Source organism: Macrotis lagotis, chromosome 4 (assembly GCF_037893015.1).
Source record: "Macrotis lagotis isolate mMagLag1 chromosome 4, bilby.v1.9.chrom.fasta, whole genome shotgun sequence".
Classification (NCBI taxonomy): domain Eukaryota; kingdom Metazoa; phylum Chordata; class Mammalia; order Peramelemorphia; family Peramelidae; genus Macrotis; species Macrotis lagotis.
The window spans coordinates 90,850,262-90,873,863 of record NC_133661.1 but is presented as its reverse complement, the minus strand read 5'-3'; the positions used below and the strand labels follow the sequence as shown (position 1 = coordinate 90,873,863).

The 23,602-nt window shown below is 36.2% G+C and overlaps 2 pseudogenes; one reads left to right on the top strand and one right to left on the bottom strand.

The window, feature by feature from the left end:
• Positions 1 to 7,957: 7,957 nt before the first annotated feature.
• On the top strand, positions 7,958 to 8,272 carry LOC141519947 (cytochrome c, somatic pseudogene; annotated as a pseudogene).
• An 8,409-nt stretch (positions 8,273 to 16,681) lies between these two features.
• LOC141519946 (trafficking protein particle complex subunit 6B pseudogene) lies at positions 16,682 to 17,227 on the bottom strand (annotated as a pseudogene).
• Between the last annotated feature and the right edge of the window lie 6,375 nt (positions 17,228 to 23,602).

Sequence of the window (23,602 nt, the reverse complement as noted above, 5' to 3'; positions counted from 1 at the left end):
GAACCCAGGTACTCCTGACTCCAGGGCTGGTGCTTTATCCACTGCGCCACCTAGCTGCCCCCGATTTCAATTCTAAAGAACAAGATGCTCTGGTGCCAGGAACATCTTGTACTCCCTCCCTCCCCCAACACATAAACACACAAATACACAATACACACACACACACACACAATCTATCTCCAAGATTGCAAATTCCTCATGAGCAGAAACTACCTTTCTTTTTATTATTGATATCTCCAGCCTTTAGCATAGTGCTCAGGACACTATAAATGGTTTTTGGATTGGATTTGATATGCTGGTAAATGTTTAACAACTAGTTTTGGAGCAATGGTGAGAGATTAGAAGGAAACAGTTTTAAATTCAATCTGCAATATTAAGATTTTCTTCTTTAAGTCTAAACAATCAATATAACAATAATCAAAGCTCTAATTGGTAACTGATTTCTGAGGTGTGAATGATCACACTGAAAATTTAACGATCAGTTCTGCAGAGCCACTTCAAACTGGTGTCAGCACAACGCTCTACTCACTGACAAGTGGGCTGTTAAAAAAATACAGTTTGTAATAGCTTATGAAGCATTCCATATCTATAGTCTCTCACCTTTTCAGTAAAAGGAAAGAGATCTATTTCTTCATCTCAGATCTGGGGTCAAGACTGGTCATTGCATTTAAACAATTCTTTTTGTTTATGTCTTGCGGTCAGCATGTAAATCATTGTCTTGGCTTTGTTTGCTTCAACCTTCATCCTCTCACACAAGCCATTCCTTGCTTCTCAGGCACATGATTTGAACTCAGGATTTCCTGATTCTAACTTCATCACTCATTCCAATGTCTGAAACTGTCCTTTCAGAACAATGTGGATCTATTTTGTACCATCATTTTATTATTTATTTTCTTTTTTTTTTCTGGGGTGAAGCAATGGGATTAAGTGACTTGCCCAAGGTCACATGGCTATTAAACATTAAATGTCTGAGGCCAGATTTCAACTCAGGTCTTCTTGACCACAGTGCCAGGACTATATCCACTATATCACTTATGTGCCCACTCATCATTTTATTATTTCACACAAGGAATCATCTTGCTCTGTCATTTCCCTACATTTTCTTGATTAGTGACCAAATTACCCTGAACTGAAGCTATCACTTGTATTGAAGGCTTTCCAAATGGCATGATGGATTAAGGGACACAGAAAGCCATAGAAGCTCAGGACTAGGTTTCTTTGTGATTCACTCTCAGCTATTTTGACTTTCTTTATAACCTCTTAAAATAAGAGGAGGAATTGGTATCATTATAGGCTTGCCAACTTGTTGATAAATTTAATGGTTCCCAGTTTCACAGCTGAAGTTGCTCACTCCTATTCAATATCCCCAGGCTAAACAGAGCCAGCAGTTTATAGATGTTATGAAACATTGTATTCCAGTAAAGCAGGCGATTTCTCCGATTCCTTGAAGATGATTGCCAATGGAACATGTTTGTTAGCTCTGGAACTGATGATAAAGAGAGATCAGAACTTAAGCAGATACACCTGCTCCTTGGACAGCTCTTGGTGACTAAGAGATGAGCTTGTAGACTGAGGAAAGGCAAAGATACATGATTTGATAGACAAGGAGTGAAAATTCCTGGTAAAGTCGAGGTGCTAGGGAAAATAATTCAATTAACCTTTCCTTTGAGCCTCTTATCCTTTCATCACCCTGTAGGAAGGAGGATAAGAGATGCTATAGATTATATATGGCTCTCAATCAATATATAGAATTGTCCTGGATAATACCAACATAAGGAGCTAGACAGAGGGATTTATTCACAGCATCCATCAAATAAATTCTTAATATCTTTATCCTCTATTGATTTTTTTTTCTTTTTGTTTATTTTGTGTCTTCTTTAAGGACCTCAGTGGGTTAACACTAGAGATGGGGAAATGATATACCTGGCTACATAAAGAAATGTAATGAATTGCTTATATTCATCCCATGCTTTAAAGTTTGCAAAGATTTCATTTGTGTCTCATAATAATCCTGCAAAGAAGATATTAATTATATTGCCTATTTAGAAGAGGAAAACAGGCTTATGGTCACAGAAATATGTGTCCAAAGTAGGATTCAAAACCAAGTCTTCCTAATTCCAGGTCTAAGTCATTTAATCTCCTCATAGACCAGTTTCCTAAGTCATAAAATGAAGAGATTGAATTAGATAGCCTTTGAACTTGCTTCCTAGTTATAATACTCTGGCCACCAGGTCATGCTACCTAATATAGATTCTTATCAAATGATGTGTTCAAAGCCATACATTAAGAGTTATTTTCCACCAGACCAACCTTGTTCAAGATATCCAAATTTTAATTTTCTTCACCTTCTAGAAGTAGTGTGTCATTGTTGGAATTGTTCCTTTACTAGTGTCATAGTCTGTCAGTGACCAAGCTGCTCAGATCTTTTACCCTATATTCTGAGAATATGGCATCTCATCAGCTACTTTTCACTACATTTCTACTCTCCTTTGGACTTTTCATGAAGACTTCTCAGAACCATCATATACGGTATCCTCCCTGATGCCAGTCATATTCTTGTCTCCATATCCTGATTCAGACAGTATACTGAAGGTTATCAGCCTATGTCTAATTTTTTGCTTCTCATTCATTCTTGCTGCTTAGTCAATATGAAAAGTAAATAATTGCTTTACAACATTGTGCTACAGTGACAGGAAACATTGCAAACGGCTTCTCAAAAACAAGTATCTCTTATGTATAATACTGAGCTATATGATCTCACTGGGAAACTGGCTCTGTGGCTCTGCCTTGTGGAAAAGGGGGTTCAGTTACACAAACTGCTTATTATGACCTGGGTGACTGGCTTCCTGACCAGTGGGTTGTAGATGGACTATGTAGACCACATCTGTTTGTAAATCATGAGGAGAAATGGGGTTAGTTTTTTTGCTTTTTCTTGTTTTTTTTTTTTAAGCTTGGAAAAACAAACACTTCAGGCAAGTTAAAGTCTGTAGTTGTTGCAGCAGTAACTTTTTTTTTTTTGAGTGACTGCTTTTAAGAACCATTCCAAAATGTTTGTATACAGGGTTGGGAGCCGGAATCTGAGAATGTTGCCTCCAGGAAAGAACTTAGGAAAATATGAATTAGAACAAGTTAGTGAATGGGAAGCTTTTCTTCTTGGCTCTGCTGTGGCTCAATAGAGTGGACAAATTGGCAAACCTTGCTTTTCACTGCAGCTTCTCCAGTTAAACACTAAAATAATTATGAGAAGTTAGACTTTCCATCTCCTAATGAGCAATAGGAGAAACACCAGACTAATTGCCTTGGGGAAGCCCTTCAAGTAGAGGGGTTTGGGAGGAGGTGCATGAAAGTTAGAAGGTTACATCAAGAATAAAGATCTTTCAAAAAGACCTATATCTTTCAGATCTGAATTATTTCTGTTTTCCTTTTAATCTCACTGCATAAGACATCTCAGAAAAAAAAGTCAATTTTTGTAGGCATGATTATACTTGGAAGTAATCAGTGAACCCCAACAGGTATGAAAATAACTGTCAAACTCATCAATCAACAATTTATGAAGTTTTAGACCCTAAGCTAGGCAAGGAGAATATTAAAAAGGAAAGTGAGAAGTTCCTCCCTTCAGAGAACTACTTTCTTGCAGGAGAACCAGCAGTTTGTATGGTTGGTTGCTGTCCTTGGAGGACTCAAATGACCCCAGTTCAAATCTAGCTTCAGACACTCTCTAGCTGTGTAATCCTAGCCAAGCCAAGTCACTTAATCTCTGTTTGTTTCCTCATCTATAAAATGGGAAAATAATTGGTTGATTGGTTGTTTGCTTGATTGTTGTCCTTCATTTATAAAGAGGAACAAAATGACTTCACCATAAGAGTCAAGTTACAGTCTGTTCAACTGTGGCTTGGACTCATCTAACCACAGGTTGGGCACAAATAGGACATGTGAATGTTTGAGATAGATTCTCTAATTTTTTCATATCTCAAATTTCTTTTGAGCCACTTTAATTCTGATTTGTACATGGTCCACAACACCTTCTCTGATGAAGGGCATTATGTGCCAGTGTCTCCTATGTCACACAGTCAATTCCAAAGTTCTTAGAGAGACCTTGAGAGGGTCCTTGTCTCACTTTTTTCTGACCTACCTGCAAGAGTCTGCCCTGTATGATTTTTCCATCAAATAGTCTTTCTGAGATATGTATATATATATATATATATATATATATATATATATATATATATATATTCAGGCTTATATATAGCATTCAAATACAATGTGAACAGCCTAATGGAGCTGTGCTCTCTGTAGTAAATGATTGGTATTTAGTTTTAGGGCCTCAGTATCTGGTACCTTATCCTACCAGATGGTCTTTAGAATCTTCCTAAGAAAATTCATATGGAAGATCTTCAGTTTCTTAGCATGGCATTGGTAGACTGTCCGGGATTAACAGGCATCCAATGAAGTCAGCAAATAGCTCAATGGACCTTCAGTTTGGTAGTCAATCTAATATATCTCTCCTACTCTTTCCTTCTAAGTTTTGCAAACATTGAGCTAGCTCTGGCAATATGTATGTCAACTTCATTATCAATGTTTAAATCCCTGGACAATATACTGCCAAAGTATGTAAACTTATCAACACTATTCAAAACTTCTCTATAATAGACTAAGCCTTCACCTGGAAAATGGTCATCTACCTGAAAGCCAGTGTGCCTTCAAAAAAGGTTAAGGAATGGTAGATAATATTTTCCATAATTATTAAGCAAAAATATAGAAAAAGTACATGTAAGGAAATTGGGGGGAGACCTCAAGTAGAAATTTGTGGGTTACAAGAGATTTCAAGGCAGTGTCCAGAAAGGAGTACATTCTGAGCATGAATGACAACTTGTACAAATACAGAGTGAGGAGATGGTATCTAGTATGGGAAGAGGCTGGTTGGTTGGAATAAAGAATCATATCGGAATGCATGATAACCCCACAAAATTAGGAAGGAGACACATTTTGAAGGGCCTTAATTACCAAAGAAAGAGTTTGTATGCTTGCATTTTATCCAAAAATCAAATGGGGACCCACTGACTAAAGAATTTTTTTTGGTTGTGTTAGCAGGAGAGTAACACCTCCAGAATTGTTGTTGGAATAATACTTTTCCAGCTATGTGGCTGGTGGATTGGAGATGGGAGAAAATGGGGGGCAGAGAGACCAGTTAGAATATTCTCAAGTGAAAGGAGTTGAATGAAGGTGGATGCTGTGAAACTAGAGAGAGAAAAAATGGATAAGACAAGTGTGGAGGGAAAATCAATGAGACTTGTCAACTGATTGGTTGTGGAATATTAGAAGAGTTTAGAATTGAGAATAGCTCTGAGGTTATGAGCCTGCATGAGGGAAGGATGGTGGTATCCTCAAGAGAAATAAAAAAAAAGCCAGGTAGAACGGTAAGTTTGAGATGAAGCTAATGAGCTTTGTTTGACAGAATATAGGACAACCAATGGGAAATGTGTAACGAACAATTGATGATGCTGGACCAATTGCAAGAAGTTGAGAAGTAAGAGAGGAATAAGTAGAGGCAAATCTTTTTCTAAGATTTTTTTTAGGTTTTTGCAAGGCACTGGGGTTAAGTGGCTTGCCCAAGGTCACACAGCTAGGTAATTATTAAGTGTTTGAGGTTGGATTTGAACTCAGGTCCTCCTGACTCCAAGACTGGTGCTCTATCCACCTAGCCACCCCCCTTTTCCTAAGATTTTTGCTTGTGTAAAGGTATAGGTTCAGGATATGGTGGGAATCAATGGAGATGTTATTATTATTATTTTTTTATTATTTGGATGGAGAAGCATTCTCAGTAGGGGCATAAAGAGGCAAAAAACAAGTTGATAGGTAGGAATTGATGATAAGGGGGGTGGTGGTGGTGGTGAGGGTTACAGGCATTGAGTCAATCTTCCTAAGAGATATAGATGAGATAGGATTGGATGAAAGTTGCAAAAAAAGTAAAGACCATATTTTTAGTGCTTACCTCTTTTTACATCCAAGACAGTGGAGTCCTCTAGTCTCCAGAATGATTATCTAGACTCTCATGATTATTATTCTTTCCCAACTTTATATATACAGTTACTATTTGGGAAAGACCTGCATACTGCAAACTAGATTGCAAAACCTTTTGAATGCACTAGATCCTGTAGCCAAAATGAGAGATATATATTTGTATGTAGATAATTACTTAAGAATCTATAAAGAAAAACAAGAACAGCTTCTAAATCAAAATTTCCAGTACGAAAGGAAAGCAATTCATATTACAGGTCTAATTTTCTATGCTTTTTTCATATTGTCTTTTTTCTAAAGTAAATCATAAAAAGTTGTATAAATCACTGTTGCAAGTATTTGTATTTTTATGCATTATGACAAAAGGTACCTTGATGTGGGAATTCTTGAATGCATAATGTTCTAACACCTGACTTCAGTTTCTCCAAGATTCATTATGTAGCATTATTTCTTTCTCTGTAGCTATTGTTAATGGACATACAGATTTTGCTAATTTTATATACATAAATATATATATATATGTATATATATATATATATATATATATATATATATATATATATATATATATAATCCAGATAAAAAATGATGATGCTATATATTTAGCAAGAACATATGAACTGGAGTTGGAGAAGCACAGTTATATGTAACAAGGGTCATAGCTCTGTTTTTTGGGAAGATAACTTGAATCTATAGATTCAACAAGTATATAAAGAGTAATTCTCTCTCAATTACTTCTAAAATTTGCAGCAGGGCTAGAGCCTGACTGGTTGTGGGGGCTTGGACTAACTAGGGAGCAGAGGCATTGGTTGTGGCTCTGAACTTCTGGAGCTTGCTGGCAGGTCTGGAGGGAGAGTTCCCAGAACTACAGACATAAATCTCTGGGTCCCTCCAGTCAGGAAGAACTCAGAGTCCATACCTTCTTTTCAGCCCCAGAACAAACATAATTACAGCCCACCTCTGCCCCAGGCTAAGGCTGAGCAGCAGAACCCCCTGGGCTGTGAATAGTGAGAGTGATTACCTCACCCCAGGGTATAGCTCACCATTGATCAGAGATAAAAGTATTCAACAGCTTCAACTACTTCCTCCAGGGCAAGGGAGAGGACTTCAATCAAGGTCACAGACACTCCAGAGAAAGCAACCAGTACCCCTATTGTCCAGTGAGAGTTATTATACTCAGTGAGTAAAGCCTCTAGGGATCCCAACACCAAACCTCTGTGAACCAGCCCCTTCCCAACACAAGGTCTTAGGATAATGAAGAAAAGCCAGAGCAAAGGAGTGTCCATAGAAAAATTCTTGGAAGGAAAAGACACTAACTCAGAGAAATGTAGAACCACTGAGGAGAATATGACCAGGCCTCCAGCACAGAAAGACGTCCTAGAAAAAATAAGTAAGGAGTTTAAAAATGAACTGAAAAATTTGGGAGAGAAAATTAACACCTTGCAACAAGAAAACAATTCTTTCAAAACCTCAATTGGTCAAATGGAAAACTCCTTCAAAAATAGAATTGGCCAATTGGAAAAGGAGTTGCAAAAAGTACATGAAGAAAATTCTTCTCTAAAAAAAAGAACAGAATCTGTGGAAGCTAATGATTTCATGAAACAGCTAAACAAAACCAAAAAAAAAAAAATTGAAAAAAACAGAAGAAAATGTAAAATACCTCATCAACAAAACCACTGACCTCAAGAATAGATTGAGAAGAGATAACCTGAGGATTATAGGCCATCATGAAAACATTGAAAAGGAAAAAAAAGCCTGGACTTAATATTACAGGATTTAGTGATTAAAAAATAGCCTTGGACATGCCGGGCACCGGACCTGGATTGGTCGCTGTGCCGCGCTGCGTCGCCTGGACGCCGGTTATGTAGGGGTGGGCACGGAGTGTCCTTGGGCAGAGGCAGCACCAGGCACAGTGGGCTGAGCCAGGGACTGGGCCACCATGGGGGACGTGGAGAAGGGCAGGAAGATCTTCATGCAGAAATGCGCCTGCCACACAGTGGAGAAGGGTGGCAAGCACAAGACCGGCCCCAACCTGCATGGGCTGTTTGGCCAGAAGATAGGCCAGGCTGCTGGCTTCTCCTACACCAGTGCCAACAAGAACAAAGGCATCACCTGGGGAGAGGACACCTTGATGGAGTACCTGGAGAACCCCAAGAAATACATCCTTGGCATGAAGATGATCTTTGCGGACATCAAGAAGAAGGGCGAGAGGGCCAACTTGATAGCCCACCTGAAGAAGGCCACCAATGAGTAACACGTGTCTGCCACCTTTTTTATTTTCAGAAGCAGCCCATGAGACTTCTTTCCTTTTTGTATATGTATCATAAGGACCCTATTTAATTGGTTTCATCGACCTGAGCATTTCGATCATGAATGGCTGTTCTAATAGAGAAAGTATGTAGATTAGGTAGGCTTGGGTTTAGATAAGAAATATCCCTTCTCTCTGTTTCAGTCACAACCAAGCTGTCATACTTGAATGTTTATTTTAAAAGATTTAGGCAACTTTTTTTTTTTTAAAGCAAGGGCTATGTGCACCATGTCTTAGAAAAGTTTTAATTAAATCTGGCTTCTTTCACCAAACTCTGGGGAAAGCCTACTTAATAATTTCATATGACTTTTACCTGTTATGGGTTTTTGGGGGTGGGGGAATTGTTCTGGGGAGGGGGGGAGTTATGTCCCAGCCTGTCCAAAGGCCAGTCCTATCGAATCCATCTTAAGTTCCCTAACTTTGTGCATAAGTAACTTAATTACAATGATTTCATTAAATACTGCCTTTAACTTGTTGAAAGGCATTTCAGTGTATTGTCTAAGGACTTGAGTAAAGGTCATCATCACTGCAGGAATTCAGTTGGAGATAGGATCTCCTGACTTGCTAGATACCTGTTTTCAAGGCCTGTTGAATTGAAAGATTACAGACATGTTCTTAGTATATGAATAGCAGTGGTATATTCACTTGGAGAGTCCAATTTAGGGATGTACCATTAGTACTACATATGTAGCCATATTTAAAACTTAATGCACTTGGAGGATTCAGTTGTATGGAGATGTGCCATTAGTGCATCCATGGTCACCCCCAAAACTTGATTCAGCAATTAAACATTTGTGAATATAAAAAAAGAAAAGAAAATAGACTTGATATTATGGAACCAGAGGGCATAATAGTTATTGAAAGACTACATTGATCTTCTCCAGAAAAAGATCCTAAAATGAAAACACCAAGGATTGTGGCCAAATTCCAGAACTATCAGATAAAAGAGAAAATCCTACAAGCAGCCAGAAAGAAACAATTTAAATACCAAGGAGCCACAATAAGGATAATGTAGGACCTAACTGCATCAACATTAAGGGATTGAAGGGCTTGGAATGAGATGTAATGAAGAGCAAGGGAGCTTGGAATGCAGCCAAGAATCCACTATCCGGCAAAGCTGACCCTTCTCTTCCAGGGGAAAAGATGGTCATTTAACAAAATGGGAGACTTCCAAAAATTCCTGATGAAAAGACCAGAGCTAAAGAGAAAATTTGGACATTAAACAGGAGATTCTTAAGAATTGTAACTCTCTTAGAGAGAACATGCTTAGCTAGAAGTGATGGATACTCATGATTTTTTGTGACTCAGGTACATTGATTTAAAAACTCCTTAAAAAGGGGGACAGGCAGGAGATGGGAGGATGGAGGGGATTGAATGGTTTAAATCTCATTACATTAAGAGGTACAAAAGACTTATTGTAATAGAGGGGAAGTAGGGAGGAGATGAGAAACACCTGAATCTTCCTCTCATCAGACTTGGCTTAAAATTAACTTGCACATACACACTCAGTTAACTTAGGAAACCTTTTACCTTTCAAGTATTAAAAGGGGAAAAGGGGAGGCAGGATGGAGACAGGGATGGGAGAGAAAGAGGACCTAACAGAAGGAAGGGAAGGAAGAAGGGAAAAAGGGAAAAGGAAAAGAAAGGGGAGGGGATGGATATAGGCAGGAAATCACACTGCAGGTGGCAGTATGCATAAAGAAAATACTGGGGAATATGGATAAAGTGAAAAAAGGGAAAATACAAAGAGAAGGAAGATAGCATGGAGGGTAATAGTTAGTAATTATAATAATTAGTATTGTATGTGAATGGGATGAACTCTCCCTTGAAATGTAAGCAAATGGCAGACTGGATTAAAAACCAGAATCCTAAAATATGCTGCTTACAAGAAACTCATTTGAAGCAGAGAGATACATAAAGACTAAAGGTAAAAGGGTGGAGCAAAATATATTGTGCTTCAGTTGAAGTGAAAAAAGTAGGGATAGCAATCCTTGTCTTAGACAAAGCAGCTACAAAAAAAAGCATTAGAAGAGATAAGGAAAGAAACTATATCCTCCTAATCATAGACAATGGGATAGCATCCAAATTCTTAGAGAAGCTGATAGAACTACAGGAAGACATAGACAGAAAAATTCTACTAGCGAGTTGACCTCAACCTCCCACTCTCAAATTTAGATAAATCTAATCATAAAATAAACAAGAAAGAAGTTAAGTATGTAAATAGATTGTTAGAAAACCTAGATATGATAGACTTTTGGAGAACATCGAATGGGGATAGAAAGGAATATACTTTTTTTTTCTGCAGTACATGGCACTTACACAAACATTGATCATGTACTAGGGCATAAAAACCTGATCATAAATTGAAGAAAGGCAGAAATAGTGAATACTTCTTTCTCAGATAAGAATAGAATAAAAATCATATGCAATATTGGGCCAGGGAGATATAGACCCAGAACTAATTGGAACATAAATAACCTCATTTTAAAGAATGAGTGGATAAAGCAACAAATTATGGAGTATTAATTATTTCATCCTAGATAACAACAATAATGAAACAAGAAACCAAAACATATGGGATTCACTTAAAGTGGCTGTCAGGGGATATATTATATCTTTAAATGCTTACATGAATAAATCAGAGAAAGAGGAAAACAATGAACTAAATATGTAGCTAAAAAAATTAGAGAAAGAACAAATTAACCCCCCCCAATTAAATGCCAAATTATAAATTTTAAAATTAAAAGACAAATTAATAAAATCTAAAGCAAAAAAACTAATGAATTATTAAATAAAAAACCAAGAGTTGTATTTATTAAAAAACCCAATAAAATTGATAAACCTCTGGTCAATTTGTTTAAAAAAAGAAAGAAGAAAACCAAATTGCTAGTATCATAAATGAAAAAGGTGAACTCACCACCAGTGAGGAGAAAATTAAAGTAATTATTTAGGATTATTTTGCCCAACTTTATGCCAATAAATTTGAAAGTCTAAGTGAAATGGATGAATATTTACAAAAATATAAGTTGCCCAGGTTAAATGAAGAGGAGATTAAATACCTAAATAAACCTATCTCAGAAAAAGAAATTCAACAAGCCATGATTGAACTCCCTAAGAAAAAATCTTCAGGACCTGTTGGATTCACAAGTGAAATCTATCAAACATTTAAGGAACAATTGGTTCCAATTCTATATAAACCCTTTGGAAAACTAGGTGAAGACAGAACTCTGCCTAACTCTTTCTATGACACCATTATGGTGCTGGTACTTAAACCTGGAAGAGTTAAAACAGAGAAAGAAAATTCTAGACCTATCTCCCTGATGAATATATATGCAAAATTCTTAAATAAAATCTTAGCAAAATGATTACAACAAGTTATCACTAGGATACTACATTATGACCAAGTAGGATTTATCCCAGGAATACAGTGTTTGGTTCAATATTAGGAAAACTGTTAGTATAATTAATTATATCAATAATGAAACTATCAGAAATCATATGATCATATCAATAGATGCTGAAAAAGATTTTGACAAAATACAGCACCCATTCCTCCTAAAATCACTAGAGAATGTAGGAATAAATGGATTGGTTCCTAGAACAATAAGCAGTATCTATCTGAAACCATCAACAAGCATTATATGCAATGGGGATAGGCTAGAGGTATTCCCAATAAGATCAGGCGTGAAACAAGGATGCCCATTTTCACCACTCCTATTCAATATTGTATTAGGAATGTTAGCTTCAGCAATAAGAGAAGAAAAAGAAATTGAAAGAATTAGAATTAGGAAGGAAGAGACAAAACTCTCACTTTTTGCAGAGGACATGATGGTTTACTTAGAGAATCCCAAAAATTATCTAAAAAAACTACTGGAAACAATGAGCAACTTTAACATAGTCCCAGGATATAAAATAAACCCTCATAAATCCTCAACTTTTCTGTATATGGCTAGCAAAATACAGCAGGGAGAACTAGAAAAAGAAATCCCATTGAAAGTAACCTCAGACAAAAGAAAATACCTGGGAGTCTACCTTACAAGGCAGACTCAGAAACTTTTTCAAAGCAATTACAAAGCACTTATCACACAAATACAATCAGATTTAAATAACTGGGCAAATATCAACTGCTCATGGATAGGTCTAGCTAATATAATGAAAAATCAGAATTCTGCCAAAACTAGACTACCTGTTTAGTACCCTACCAATCAAAATTCCAAAAAAAAATCACTTTAATGAGTTAGAAAAAGTTGCATGTAAATTCATATGGAGAAATAAAAAGTCAAGAATTTCCAGGGATTCAATGAAAAAAAAGTGCAAAAGAGGCTTAGCCTTACCAGATCTAAAATTATATTTTAAGGCATCAGTCATCAAAACTGTGTGGTATTGGCTAAGAAATAGAGTGGTGGACCAGTGGAGTAGGTGGAATAGGTGAACCAGGTGCAATAGCAGGAAATTATTACAATAATCTGCTGTTTGATAAATCCAAAGAGTCCAGCTTTTGAGATAAAAATTGTCTCTTTGATTAAAAACTGTTGGGAAAATTAGAAGTTAGTAAGGCAGATACATGGGTTAGAACAACACCTCACACCCTGTACCAAGATAAGATCAAAATGGATACAGGATTTAGACATAAAAGCCAATATTATAAATAAACTAGAAGATCAAGGAGTAGTTAACTGTCAGATCTATGAAAAGGGAAGCAGTTTATGACCAAGGAAGAGATGGAGAAATCACTAAAAACAAACTACATGGTCTTGATTACATTAAATCGAAAAACTTTTGCAGAGACAAAACCATTGTAACCAAGAGCAAAAGAAATGTAGTAAACTGGGAAACAATCTTTACAAATAGTAAGTCTGACAAAGGATTCATTTCTAAAATATACAGAGAACTGAGTCAAATTTTCCAAAAAAAGAAGAGATTTTCCAATTGACAAATGGTCAAAGGATATGCAAAGGCAATTTACAGTTGAGGAAATCAAAGTAATCCATAGTCATATCTAAATCATTACTGATTAGAGAAATGCAAATTAAAGCATCTTTGAGATACCACCTAACACCTCTCAGACTGACCAATATGTCGAAAAAGGACAATGATCAATGTTGTAAGGGATGTGGGAAATCTCCGACACTAATACATTGTTGGTGGAGCTGTGAGCTCATCTATCTTTTCTGGAGAGCAGTTTGGGACTACGCCCAAAGGGCACAAAAGTGTGCATACCCTTTGATCCAGCAATACCACCACTGGGTCTTTATCCTGAAGAGATGATGAAAGAGAGTAAAAACATCACTTGTATAAAAATATTCATAGCAGCCCTGTTTGTGGTGGCAAAGAACTGGAAATCAAGTAAATATCCTTCAATTGAGGAATGGCTTAACAAACTGTGGTATATGTATATCACGGAACACTATTGTTCTATTAGAAACCAGGAGGGATAAGAATTCAGGAAAGCCTGTGGGGCATTTGCATGAACTAATGCTCAGAGAGAGATGAGAACCAGAAAAACATTGTACAGCCTAACAGCAACATGGGGGTAATGATCAACCTTGATGGACTTGCTCATTCCACCAGTGCAACAATCAGGGACAATTTGGAGCTATCTGTGATGGAGAATAGCATATCTGTATCCAGTGAAAGAATTGTGGAGTTTAAACAAAGACCAAGGAATATTACCTTTAATTTAGAAAAAAAAAACCCTGATATCTTATTATGCAATCTTTCTATCTTATACTTTATTTTTTTTCCTTAAGGATATGATTTCTCTTTCATCACATTCAATTTGGATCAATGTATACCATGGAAACAATGTAAAGACTGGCAAATTGCCTTCTGTGGGGGGTTGGGGAGGGAAGTAAGATTAGGGGAAAAATTATAAAACTCAAAATAAATAAAATCTTTAGAATGGAAAAAAAATAATCTTTTAAGATGGCATGGGAGGTAGAAATAGAGGTAAGTCCTGCAAATGGCTTGTGAGGAAGGTGGGATGCATCTTCTCATCATCTTCCTACCTTCCTATTGGTTATCTTTAGGTAGATATACCTTGGAACACTGGGTGGGGGGGAGGGATTTTGGGGCCCTGATTTTGGAAATCATCCTTCAAAACTCCAAATGCAACATATTTTCCATTTTACCATGCTTGAAAGAAATTTGTTGACTCCTTATAATTGGAGACTGGTTTAAAAGTCAGCTGATAGCCTCCAATGACAAGAATAACCTTTCTTCTTCAAATGTAAGCTTTTGCGTTCATTCCACATATCATTGTGAAAGGGGGGAAAATTGGCTCAAATCAATTTATTTTCTGATATTTATTTTTTAAGATGATGTATTTTTATTTTATATTTTTGTTTTAATAATTTTTGTTTTTCATAATTGCATATACAACCAATTTTAATATTCAATTTTTAAATTGAAATTTGATTTAATTTTTTCAATTATATGTAAAGGTAGTTTTCAATATTCATCCATTTATGAATTTATGAGTTCCACTTTTTTCTACCACCCTTTCTTCCCTCACCCCTCCCCATAGTGGCAAACAATCTGGCAAAAATTTATATAAATAATAATATTTAGCATATTTCCATATTAGTCATGTTGTGAAAGTATTGCCTGATATTTCTACAGCACTAGTTCTAATCTAAATTCTAAGATCTGACAGATCCACAGTGGGAAAAGGTATCTCTCATGAATTGGCTTTGGTGTCTTTTCATTTCATACAGTTCAATCCATGACCCTAATGAATGTAATTCAATCCGATTTATTTTGATTTAGCTAAATTAAAATAAAATTTGCTGATATTTTAAATGTTATGGTGTATTCATTTCAGAAAGTATATTTTAGGGCTTATCTTCATATAATTCCAAATTGCTTTCCAGGATGTATCAGTTCATAACTCCTGTAGCAGTATGTTATTTTACCTGTATTTCCACAAACCTTCCAACATTGACTACAGCTATCTTTTGTTGTGTTGGCCAGTTTCCTGGGTCTGAAATGAAATCTCAGAGTTGTTTTGATTTGCATTTTTCTTTTTATTAGCAATTCAGAACATTCTTTCTTATGGCTGTCAATACTTTATACTTCTTCCTTTGGGAAAGGTTTGTTCCTATGTTTTCATTCTTATTGACCTGGGAATGGCCTTGGGTCTCGTATTTATCTTTGTTGTCTATATAGTTTGGATATCAAACTTATCAGTGATATTTTGAACACTTTTACTCCAGATGAGCACTTAGTTTATACTAGATGTATTCATTTTAATCTTTCAAAACCTTTTCAATTTAATGCAATCTAAATGATATTTTTTAATCAACTCGGTCTCTTGATTTGTTAAGAATTTGTCCATTTATTTATGCTTCCCTTTTTTTGATATGACTTTTAATATTCAGGTCATGTATCCATTTTAGTTAGTAGTGACATATGAATTATCCAATTAACAGTCAGTTTCTTCTGTTTACTTACAAGTTTTCTTTGCAAGTCTTGTCAAATAGCAAGGTTTTCTTTTCCTCCCAGTAATTTAGTTTGGGGTTGAATAAGCACTGGTTTATTGAGTCCCATGGTTATTCTTTATCTCATTGTTCCATTGATCTGTATTTCTATTATTTTTTTTAAGAAATCAAACAATATTTATTACATACCACTGGTAAACCCATTATACTTAATATAAAAGAAATTTTAACATGTGTGACATGTTTAAAATTACTGGAAATGAATATTCCTGTTGTCTAGTATGGGTGAAGAATGGACAGTTTCAATTATTAATTGAATGTAGTGAAACTGACTCGGACAAGCAACCTTTGCATGTGAGGAGTCATCCTGATTGGTATTGGATATTTTTAAATATATAGTGCTTTAACTATTTCATCTAGGATCTATCCCATCAACTTAATTTCCTTCATCTAATTTCTTCCTTTCAAAGATTTATCTCCTTTCTTTCCAACCTTGTGGATGCCAGAAATCTTCTTTCAGTCTTAGTTTTTGTAGTGCCATGACAAATATGAAAATTGCTCCTTTTTACATATACTTCCAACGTTTTTAATCCAATCTAACCTGTTTTTCTTTGAGCCTGCTAAGACTTTAATTTTTTTAATGCCAAATAAATATTATCATGAATTAGTAGATCAGCACAAAAAGTTGTTACTTGGTTGCTGTGCTTATTTAGTAAAATTTTAAATGAAATAAAATATATTGTAATATAAAGCTACAGCTTAAGTGTTTCAGTAAAATTTTCTTTCATACTCTCCTGTTCCATCAGATGATATAGATACACTACAGACTATAAGTTACATCATCTAATAAATTAAATTGACATACAGCTTATACAAATCAATGCAATCAATTATGACAATGCCAATAAGTCAAAAGTTACTACTCAAACATCTTTATAAATGAATAATTTAATGTCTTTACACTGTAGAAGGATTTGAGTGCATGCTACATCTTCTGTATCATCACTTGAAATTTACATGCTGGCATTGCTGACACTTCAGCTGTTACGATACTTTTTATCCCCAAATTTGATAAGCCACCTCTGATTAAGCCACATGTAAATGCTAAATACTTTGGTGCATGAGCTAAATACTGTTTTCCTGCAGACATCTGAGTCAGGAGTCGAAATTTGTTGTCTTGAAGTACATAGATGCCCTGATGATTTGTCCTTAGATTAACAATTTGTTTCTTGAAAACAGTGGTCCAAAAATCTTTGCAAATGAACTTCATGATATCTAATTCATCCTTGAATCTTGCAGTGTCCTTTGTAAACCTTTCTATCAATCCTTGTCCCACTCTAAAACCCATGTTCTCCAACTTAGTTATGCATCTTCCATTTTCCACCTCCCCCTGATCCGCGGACTTGCACATGCCCGTCACCATCTGCTTGTGTAGAAGCAAGAAGAGCGTCTCGTCTGCCATTTTCTGCTTCTTCTCTGGGGCCCCGGGGCCCTAAGGCGGAGGCCGGGACCTTGCACGGCCGGGGCGACAAGTCTGCAGCGCCCCCGGGGCCGCCGCTGTGCCCCACTGTGCCAGGAGGCCCGGGCCGCGGGCAGGGCGTGGGCTTCACCACGCTCCAAGGCGCTGGCGCGCGGCCCAGCCCGAGGCGCAGGCCTGTGTTTCTATTCTTTAAAAACCAAAATGTTCAAATGGTTTTGATGTTTACTACTTTATAATATTGTTTTAGCTGTGTGATATTCTGCTTCCACTTCAACACTTTTAAAATGGTTTTTCTTGTTCTACATGTTTTATTCTTCTTTCAAATGGATTTTGTTCTGTAAAACTTCATAAAGAATCTCCTTAAAAAATAAAAAAAGAGTCTCCTTGAATGTTTGTAGCATTAAATCAAATCAGGAAGTTAATTTCAGTAGCATAATTTCTTTTTATTGAAACAGCTGTATTCACCCTCACTGTACACCAATGGAAAGAATGGACAATAAAGTACATGCTGGTAGTGAGAAATAGACAGAAATCCATGTGACTTCAGTATTAAAAGTTGGTGAAGGGTCAAAGGGAATAATAAAGACTGAGAAAAAAACACAATGAATTTAGTGATTAAAAGGTTATTTGTTTATGGTAGCCTTATTTCATTAGCCAGTACCACATTTTGGATGCTTTGAAGTTTTAAGTGCTTGCTGCTGTCTGAGTTGTTAATTTACAGGTGATACCTAGTGAAGGATCAAACCATCATTATTATTGTGGCCTTCACATTATCATCCTGATGATTATTTCTACTTATTATCCCCTATACCTGAAAGAGTCAAGCCCCATTTGTAGAGCTTTTCCCTAGCAGAAGAAAATATATTATTAAGTTTTACTGTAATTCTTTTTGGTTGCATGCTGAGATAATAGCTTTCATGAAAACTTAACACATAAATAAATGTGCTTGTTAAAAGTTTTTTTTTCTTTTAACTTTAAAAAAAGTTCTCTTTGCCCATTTATACTCTTCCCTTGAAGATGATTGTAATTTCTGTTAAAGACACTTTGGGAATACTTATTATCTAATCTAAGCAGACTATCCTTTCTGAGATAACCCAATGTCATTAATTGGTTGCCATCTTTTGGTGAATAATGACAAACAGCCAATAGGTACTTTAATCTAAAATTGCTGAGATTTTTGCACTTGAATCAAATCTGAGCTGCAGCCAAGGTCAATAATAACTGTGGGGGAAAAAAAAACCTTTCCATGAGTTAGTCATGTGAATTAGACAATTAACAGTTAGAAAAGGCTGTTCACTAGTTCAGCTAGATACTTCTTAACAATTAGTGCTCTGAAGACTTCAAGGATACTTAAAAAGCAACAGAATTTATTGATAGGGACTGACATCAGAAGTGGAAGCTTTTCATCACATAATCAGGAGCAATTCAACCTCTAATTACATTGCTGCCTGACTCATCCTGTGACCCCCACATGAATTGTCGTACTTGAATCAACATGATTAAAAGGCGAGTAGCATATCAGGAGAAACTTGCTTGTCCCAATGACATATATTCTTCATCTGGAAGTACCTAAGGGTGATATTAGCAGGTTTTACAATCACTGAACTTGATAGCAATTTGAGATCTGGTCAGCTATAATTCATCTTTACAATAACTCATATTATTCTGAGAAAGACTATATGGAATTGTTATATATTTATATATGTATATATATGCTTGCATGTATATGTAAATATATATATGCAAATATGCTCACATTCTTCATTAGGTGTTACTTTAACTTTTTTGAGGCTGAGGGTAAGTAAGAATTTAAAGTTGTTGCTTTAAACCAAATAATTTTTCATTTAGAAAATATATGCTGCTAAATATCGGGGAATGGGTGGAAAAGTCCAATTACCTTTTCAATCCTGAGAATTTTCCTAATAAATCTAATATCATTAATAACAAATAAGAGGGAACAAGTTCAGTTCTTGGGTTGGGTTAGTATTAGATGGAACTGACAAGGGAATAGGAGTTGAGAAAATGGAGGAAAAATTCTAAGTATAGAATTTTGGTCACAAAAAGGAGAGGAGATAGGGCAGGAGTTTGAAGGAATGGCAAGATCAAGCACTTTAGCATTCTATATTTTGTAGAACAGATTCATATTGAGGAAATCAAAGACCTTTTCCCATCATTTATTTTTAAAATGTGTGATGGATATCTGATCCAACAGGGTCTGATGAATTAGATCATCAGAACTCGTTAGTTTGTTTAAAAGTCATGAAGACCTGGACTTGAAATCTGCTTCAAACACTTTTAACCACCTGTGTGAATTTGAACAAATCACTTAATCCCTCTCACTTTCAGTTGACTCATCTGTAAAATGGAGATAACAATCATAATAATAATAAGAGCAATAACAGCATCAACTATAACACATACATCCCCAGGGTTATTGTGATGATGCATTCTTAATGCAGTATCTAGCACATAGAAAATTTTATATAAATGTTAGCTATTTTTTATTTTTTATATAAAATTCTTTACAAACACCAAAATGTTATATGAATATCAGTTCTTTCTGTTTTTATGGATCCATCACTTCTGGTTGTGTTCCTTTGTTCCTATTCCTACCCTCAACCCCATAAACACAGCAAATGAAACATCTGTTATCACATCAACAAAACAAGGAAGCAAACCAAAACAGCACAGTGACCTCATCTGACATTGCACAAGGTTGTTCATATATAGATCTTTGCTTGGATCTTCATCCAGGTGGTGCCCACTAATTGTGGTGGTCTTTCCCCTAAACAATTTCATTTGGTGATCTCATGGGTCTAATATTATTCTCCATTCAGATGATTCCCTTTCCACAATTTATACTGCTTTAAGTGTTACAAAATACTTTACAATATTATCTTATTTGATTCTCTAAATTTTGTGCTATTATTATTCCTGTTTTTTAGATTGGGAAACTGAGACTGAGAGAGATTAAATGACTTGCCCATGACAATAGAGCTAGTAAGTAACTGAGGTAGGATTTGTACTTGGGAATCTTTTCTTTTGGGTTTTTGCTAGGCAAATGGGGTTAAGTGGCTTGTCTAAGGCCACACAGCTAGGTAATTATTATTAAGTGTCTGAAGCCGGGTTTGAATTCAGGTATTCCTGACTCCAGGGCCAGTGCTCTATCCATGCCACCTAGCCACATTGGGAATCTTCTTAAAAACCAAGTCAGTACTTTGTATAGAAATTGAAGTTACACTATGAAATTGACATGAAATAGTTTCAATAAAATTTAAAAACAAACCATTCCCCCAAGAAGAAGCTCAAATAAATCTTCCATACCTCTTTATTACTACACAATTTGTCAGTTTACAGTCCTCAAAAGATCTAAATATTCAACTGAGAAGACCAAGGTGCAGTTTACCTTTGGGAATTTGGCAAGGTTACAACCCTGCAGCAACCTGGAAGCACTCTTTCAGCATTTTCTTGCCAAGTCTTTTACATTTTAAAGACTCTTTACAAATAAAAATGATCCATCCTCTCCTTAGGGAAAAAAAAATTACCTTTCTCCTAAAGTGTTAAGATATCCCAAATGAATCACCTTTCAGAAGGGTGCTATCTCCTAAACTTTAAGAGCTTCCTTATATTTGTGTCACATAAAGAACTTCAAAAATGGAAACCTTATTTTCCCCCATGAGAACCTTGCAAGACAAGCAAAATAAAAATGTTATTGGAGACCTATATGCCTGAGAAAATATGTGAACCAGTCATATTACAAGAATGAAGTTTACATAGTAAACAGCCTTTGGTCTCTATACCTGTCAAGAGAAAGAAACTAAGACATGGGTAGATCACTTTTTGTGGATATTTTGGAGATAAGAACATCCACAGGATGGACAGGAAGGTGTTGGAAGTACAATCAGCATCATTGGAAGGAGCAAGCACATTGGTGAGGTAACCGTTCCATTGAAGTAGAGAAAAAGTAATTCTAATGACCACTTGAGTAACATTTATCCTGTAGGACTGTTAGGAGGTGATTTAATATCCTCTTCTGTAATAACATATGACATCTTGTCACAGAATGCTAATATGGATGATCAAATGAAAAAGTATTCACTATGTACAAAGTTGTTGTTCATCCTTAGTTTTTGAAGAGGACCAGTGAAATCATGGGGCAGTCCTGACTTCTGTTTGATTGGACTTGAGTGAAACAGAGTTGCAGAAAGTCACTATCTTCATTCTTTCTTCTACAGACATCAAAGTCCAGGGACAAGACAAAAGTTGAGATGATTAGCAATGGCCTGGGATGCAGTAGATGATAGGATGTCTTTGATATCTGACCAAACTCTTTTTTTTTCAAATTATATAAATATCTTCCAGCCAAGATGTCAGAGAGAGAAGACAGACACTGTGCTAAGATTTCCTGGATTTCCATCATAAATAATATGAAACAAACCTCTTAACAAAAATTCCATTGACAAAACCCAGAAAAAGAAGCTAGGAGAAGAACATCTACCAACAAGGGTTGATGTCTCCAGGCATCATGGGTGAGTCAGAGGCAGAGAACATAGAGCCAGTGTGGGTGGAGTGAGACTTGGACTAACCTAAGATCAGCTGTGGAGGCTTTGACTGTGGGAGCCATGGTCTGAGGACCAACTAAGCCATGGAAGATTTGGCTGTGGGAGCAGCGGTCTGAGGCAATACAGTGGGGCTGGAGGGTGAGTTCCAATACAGTTCCAGAGTGCTGCTAGACATTGATCCACTGGGCTTGGCTGGTCTGGAGGACTAGGAGCTCCATACTTTCATTTCAATGGAGTCCTCTTCCAAGAACAAACACAAGCTCAGATGTGGGCAGCAGAGATCCCTTAGCAGAGTAGGGAGATTAACATTCTCTCCCCAGGACCCAGCCCACATTGTTTAAGGATAACAGTATCCAGCAGCACCACCCACCCCCTCCAGGCCTTGGGAGAGGGCCTCAAATCAAGGTCACAGACACTCTAGAGAAAGCAAACCAGCACCCCTACTGGCTGACCCTCTTGGAGATACTAAACCCAATCAGAAAAGCCTCTACGGACCTCAAAACCAAAGGTCTTTGAACCAACCCTTCCCTGAATACAAGATCTTAGGAAAATGAAGAAAAGCCAGTAAAAAGGAGGGTCCACAGAAAACTACCTTGGAGGCAAATCCTCTAACTCAGAGAGATCTAGAACTTCTGAAGAGAATATAATATGATTTGGTCTCCAGCCTAGAAAGACTTCCTTGAAGAAATCAAGAAGAAATTTAAAAATCAATTGGAAAATTTGAGAAAAGAAACTCAAGAGAAAATTAACACCTTGCAACAAGAAAATAAATCCTTGGAAAATAAAATTGGACAAATGCAAAAAGAAAATAATTCTCTCAAAACCTTAATTGGTCAAATGCAAAAAAGCAAATTATTCTAAAAACCTCAATTGGACAAATGGAAAACTCCTTTAAAAATAGAATTGACTAATTGGAAAAGGAGTTGCAAAAGGTAAATAAAGAAAATTCTTCTCTAAAAAAAGAATGGAGTCTGTGGAAACTAATAACTTCATCAGGCAACAAGAATCTATTAAACAAAACCAAGAAATTGAAAAAATAAAAGAAAATGTAAAGTACATCATCAGCAAAACCACTGACCTTGAGAATAGATCCAGAGAGACAACTTAAGAATCATTGGGCTCCCTGAAAATCTTCAAGAGACAAAAACTCTGGACTCAATATTACAGGATTTATTGATGGAAAATTGCTCTGATATCATGGAACCTGAGGGCAAAATAGTTATTGAAATAATACATCAATCCCCTGTAGAAAGGGATCCCAAATTGAAAACACTAAGGGATATTATGGCCAAATTCCAAAACTATCAGATAAAAGAGAAAAATCCTACAAGCAGCCAGAAATAAACAATTTAGATGCCAAGGAACCACAGTAAGGATCACACAGGACCTGCATCAACATTAAGGGATTGAAGGGCCCGGAATGAGATATTCTGAAAAGCAAGGGAGCTTGGAAGGTAGTCAAGAATTCATTATCTGGCTAACTGAGCCTTTTCTTTCAGGGCAAAAGATGGACACTTAATGAAATAGGAGACTTACAACTTTCCCTGATGAGCTAAATATAAAATTTGGACTTCAAACAGGAGACTCAAGGGACACATGAAAAGGTAAAAAAAAAGAGTAAAGAAAAAAAACTGCTATCCAATAAGATGAAACTGTTTATATCCCCACCTGGGAGAAAGACTCTCATAACTCTCAAGAATTGTAATTCTGTTGGAGAGAATATGCTTAGCCAGAATTAATGGACATGCTTGACTTAATAGTGATTCTGATAGAATTATTTAAAATCAAAATCTCC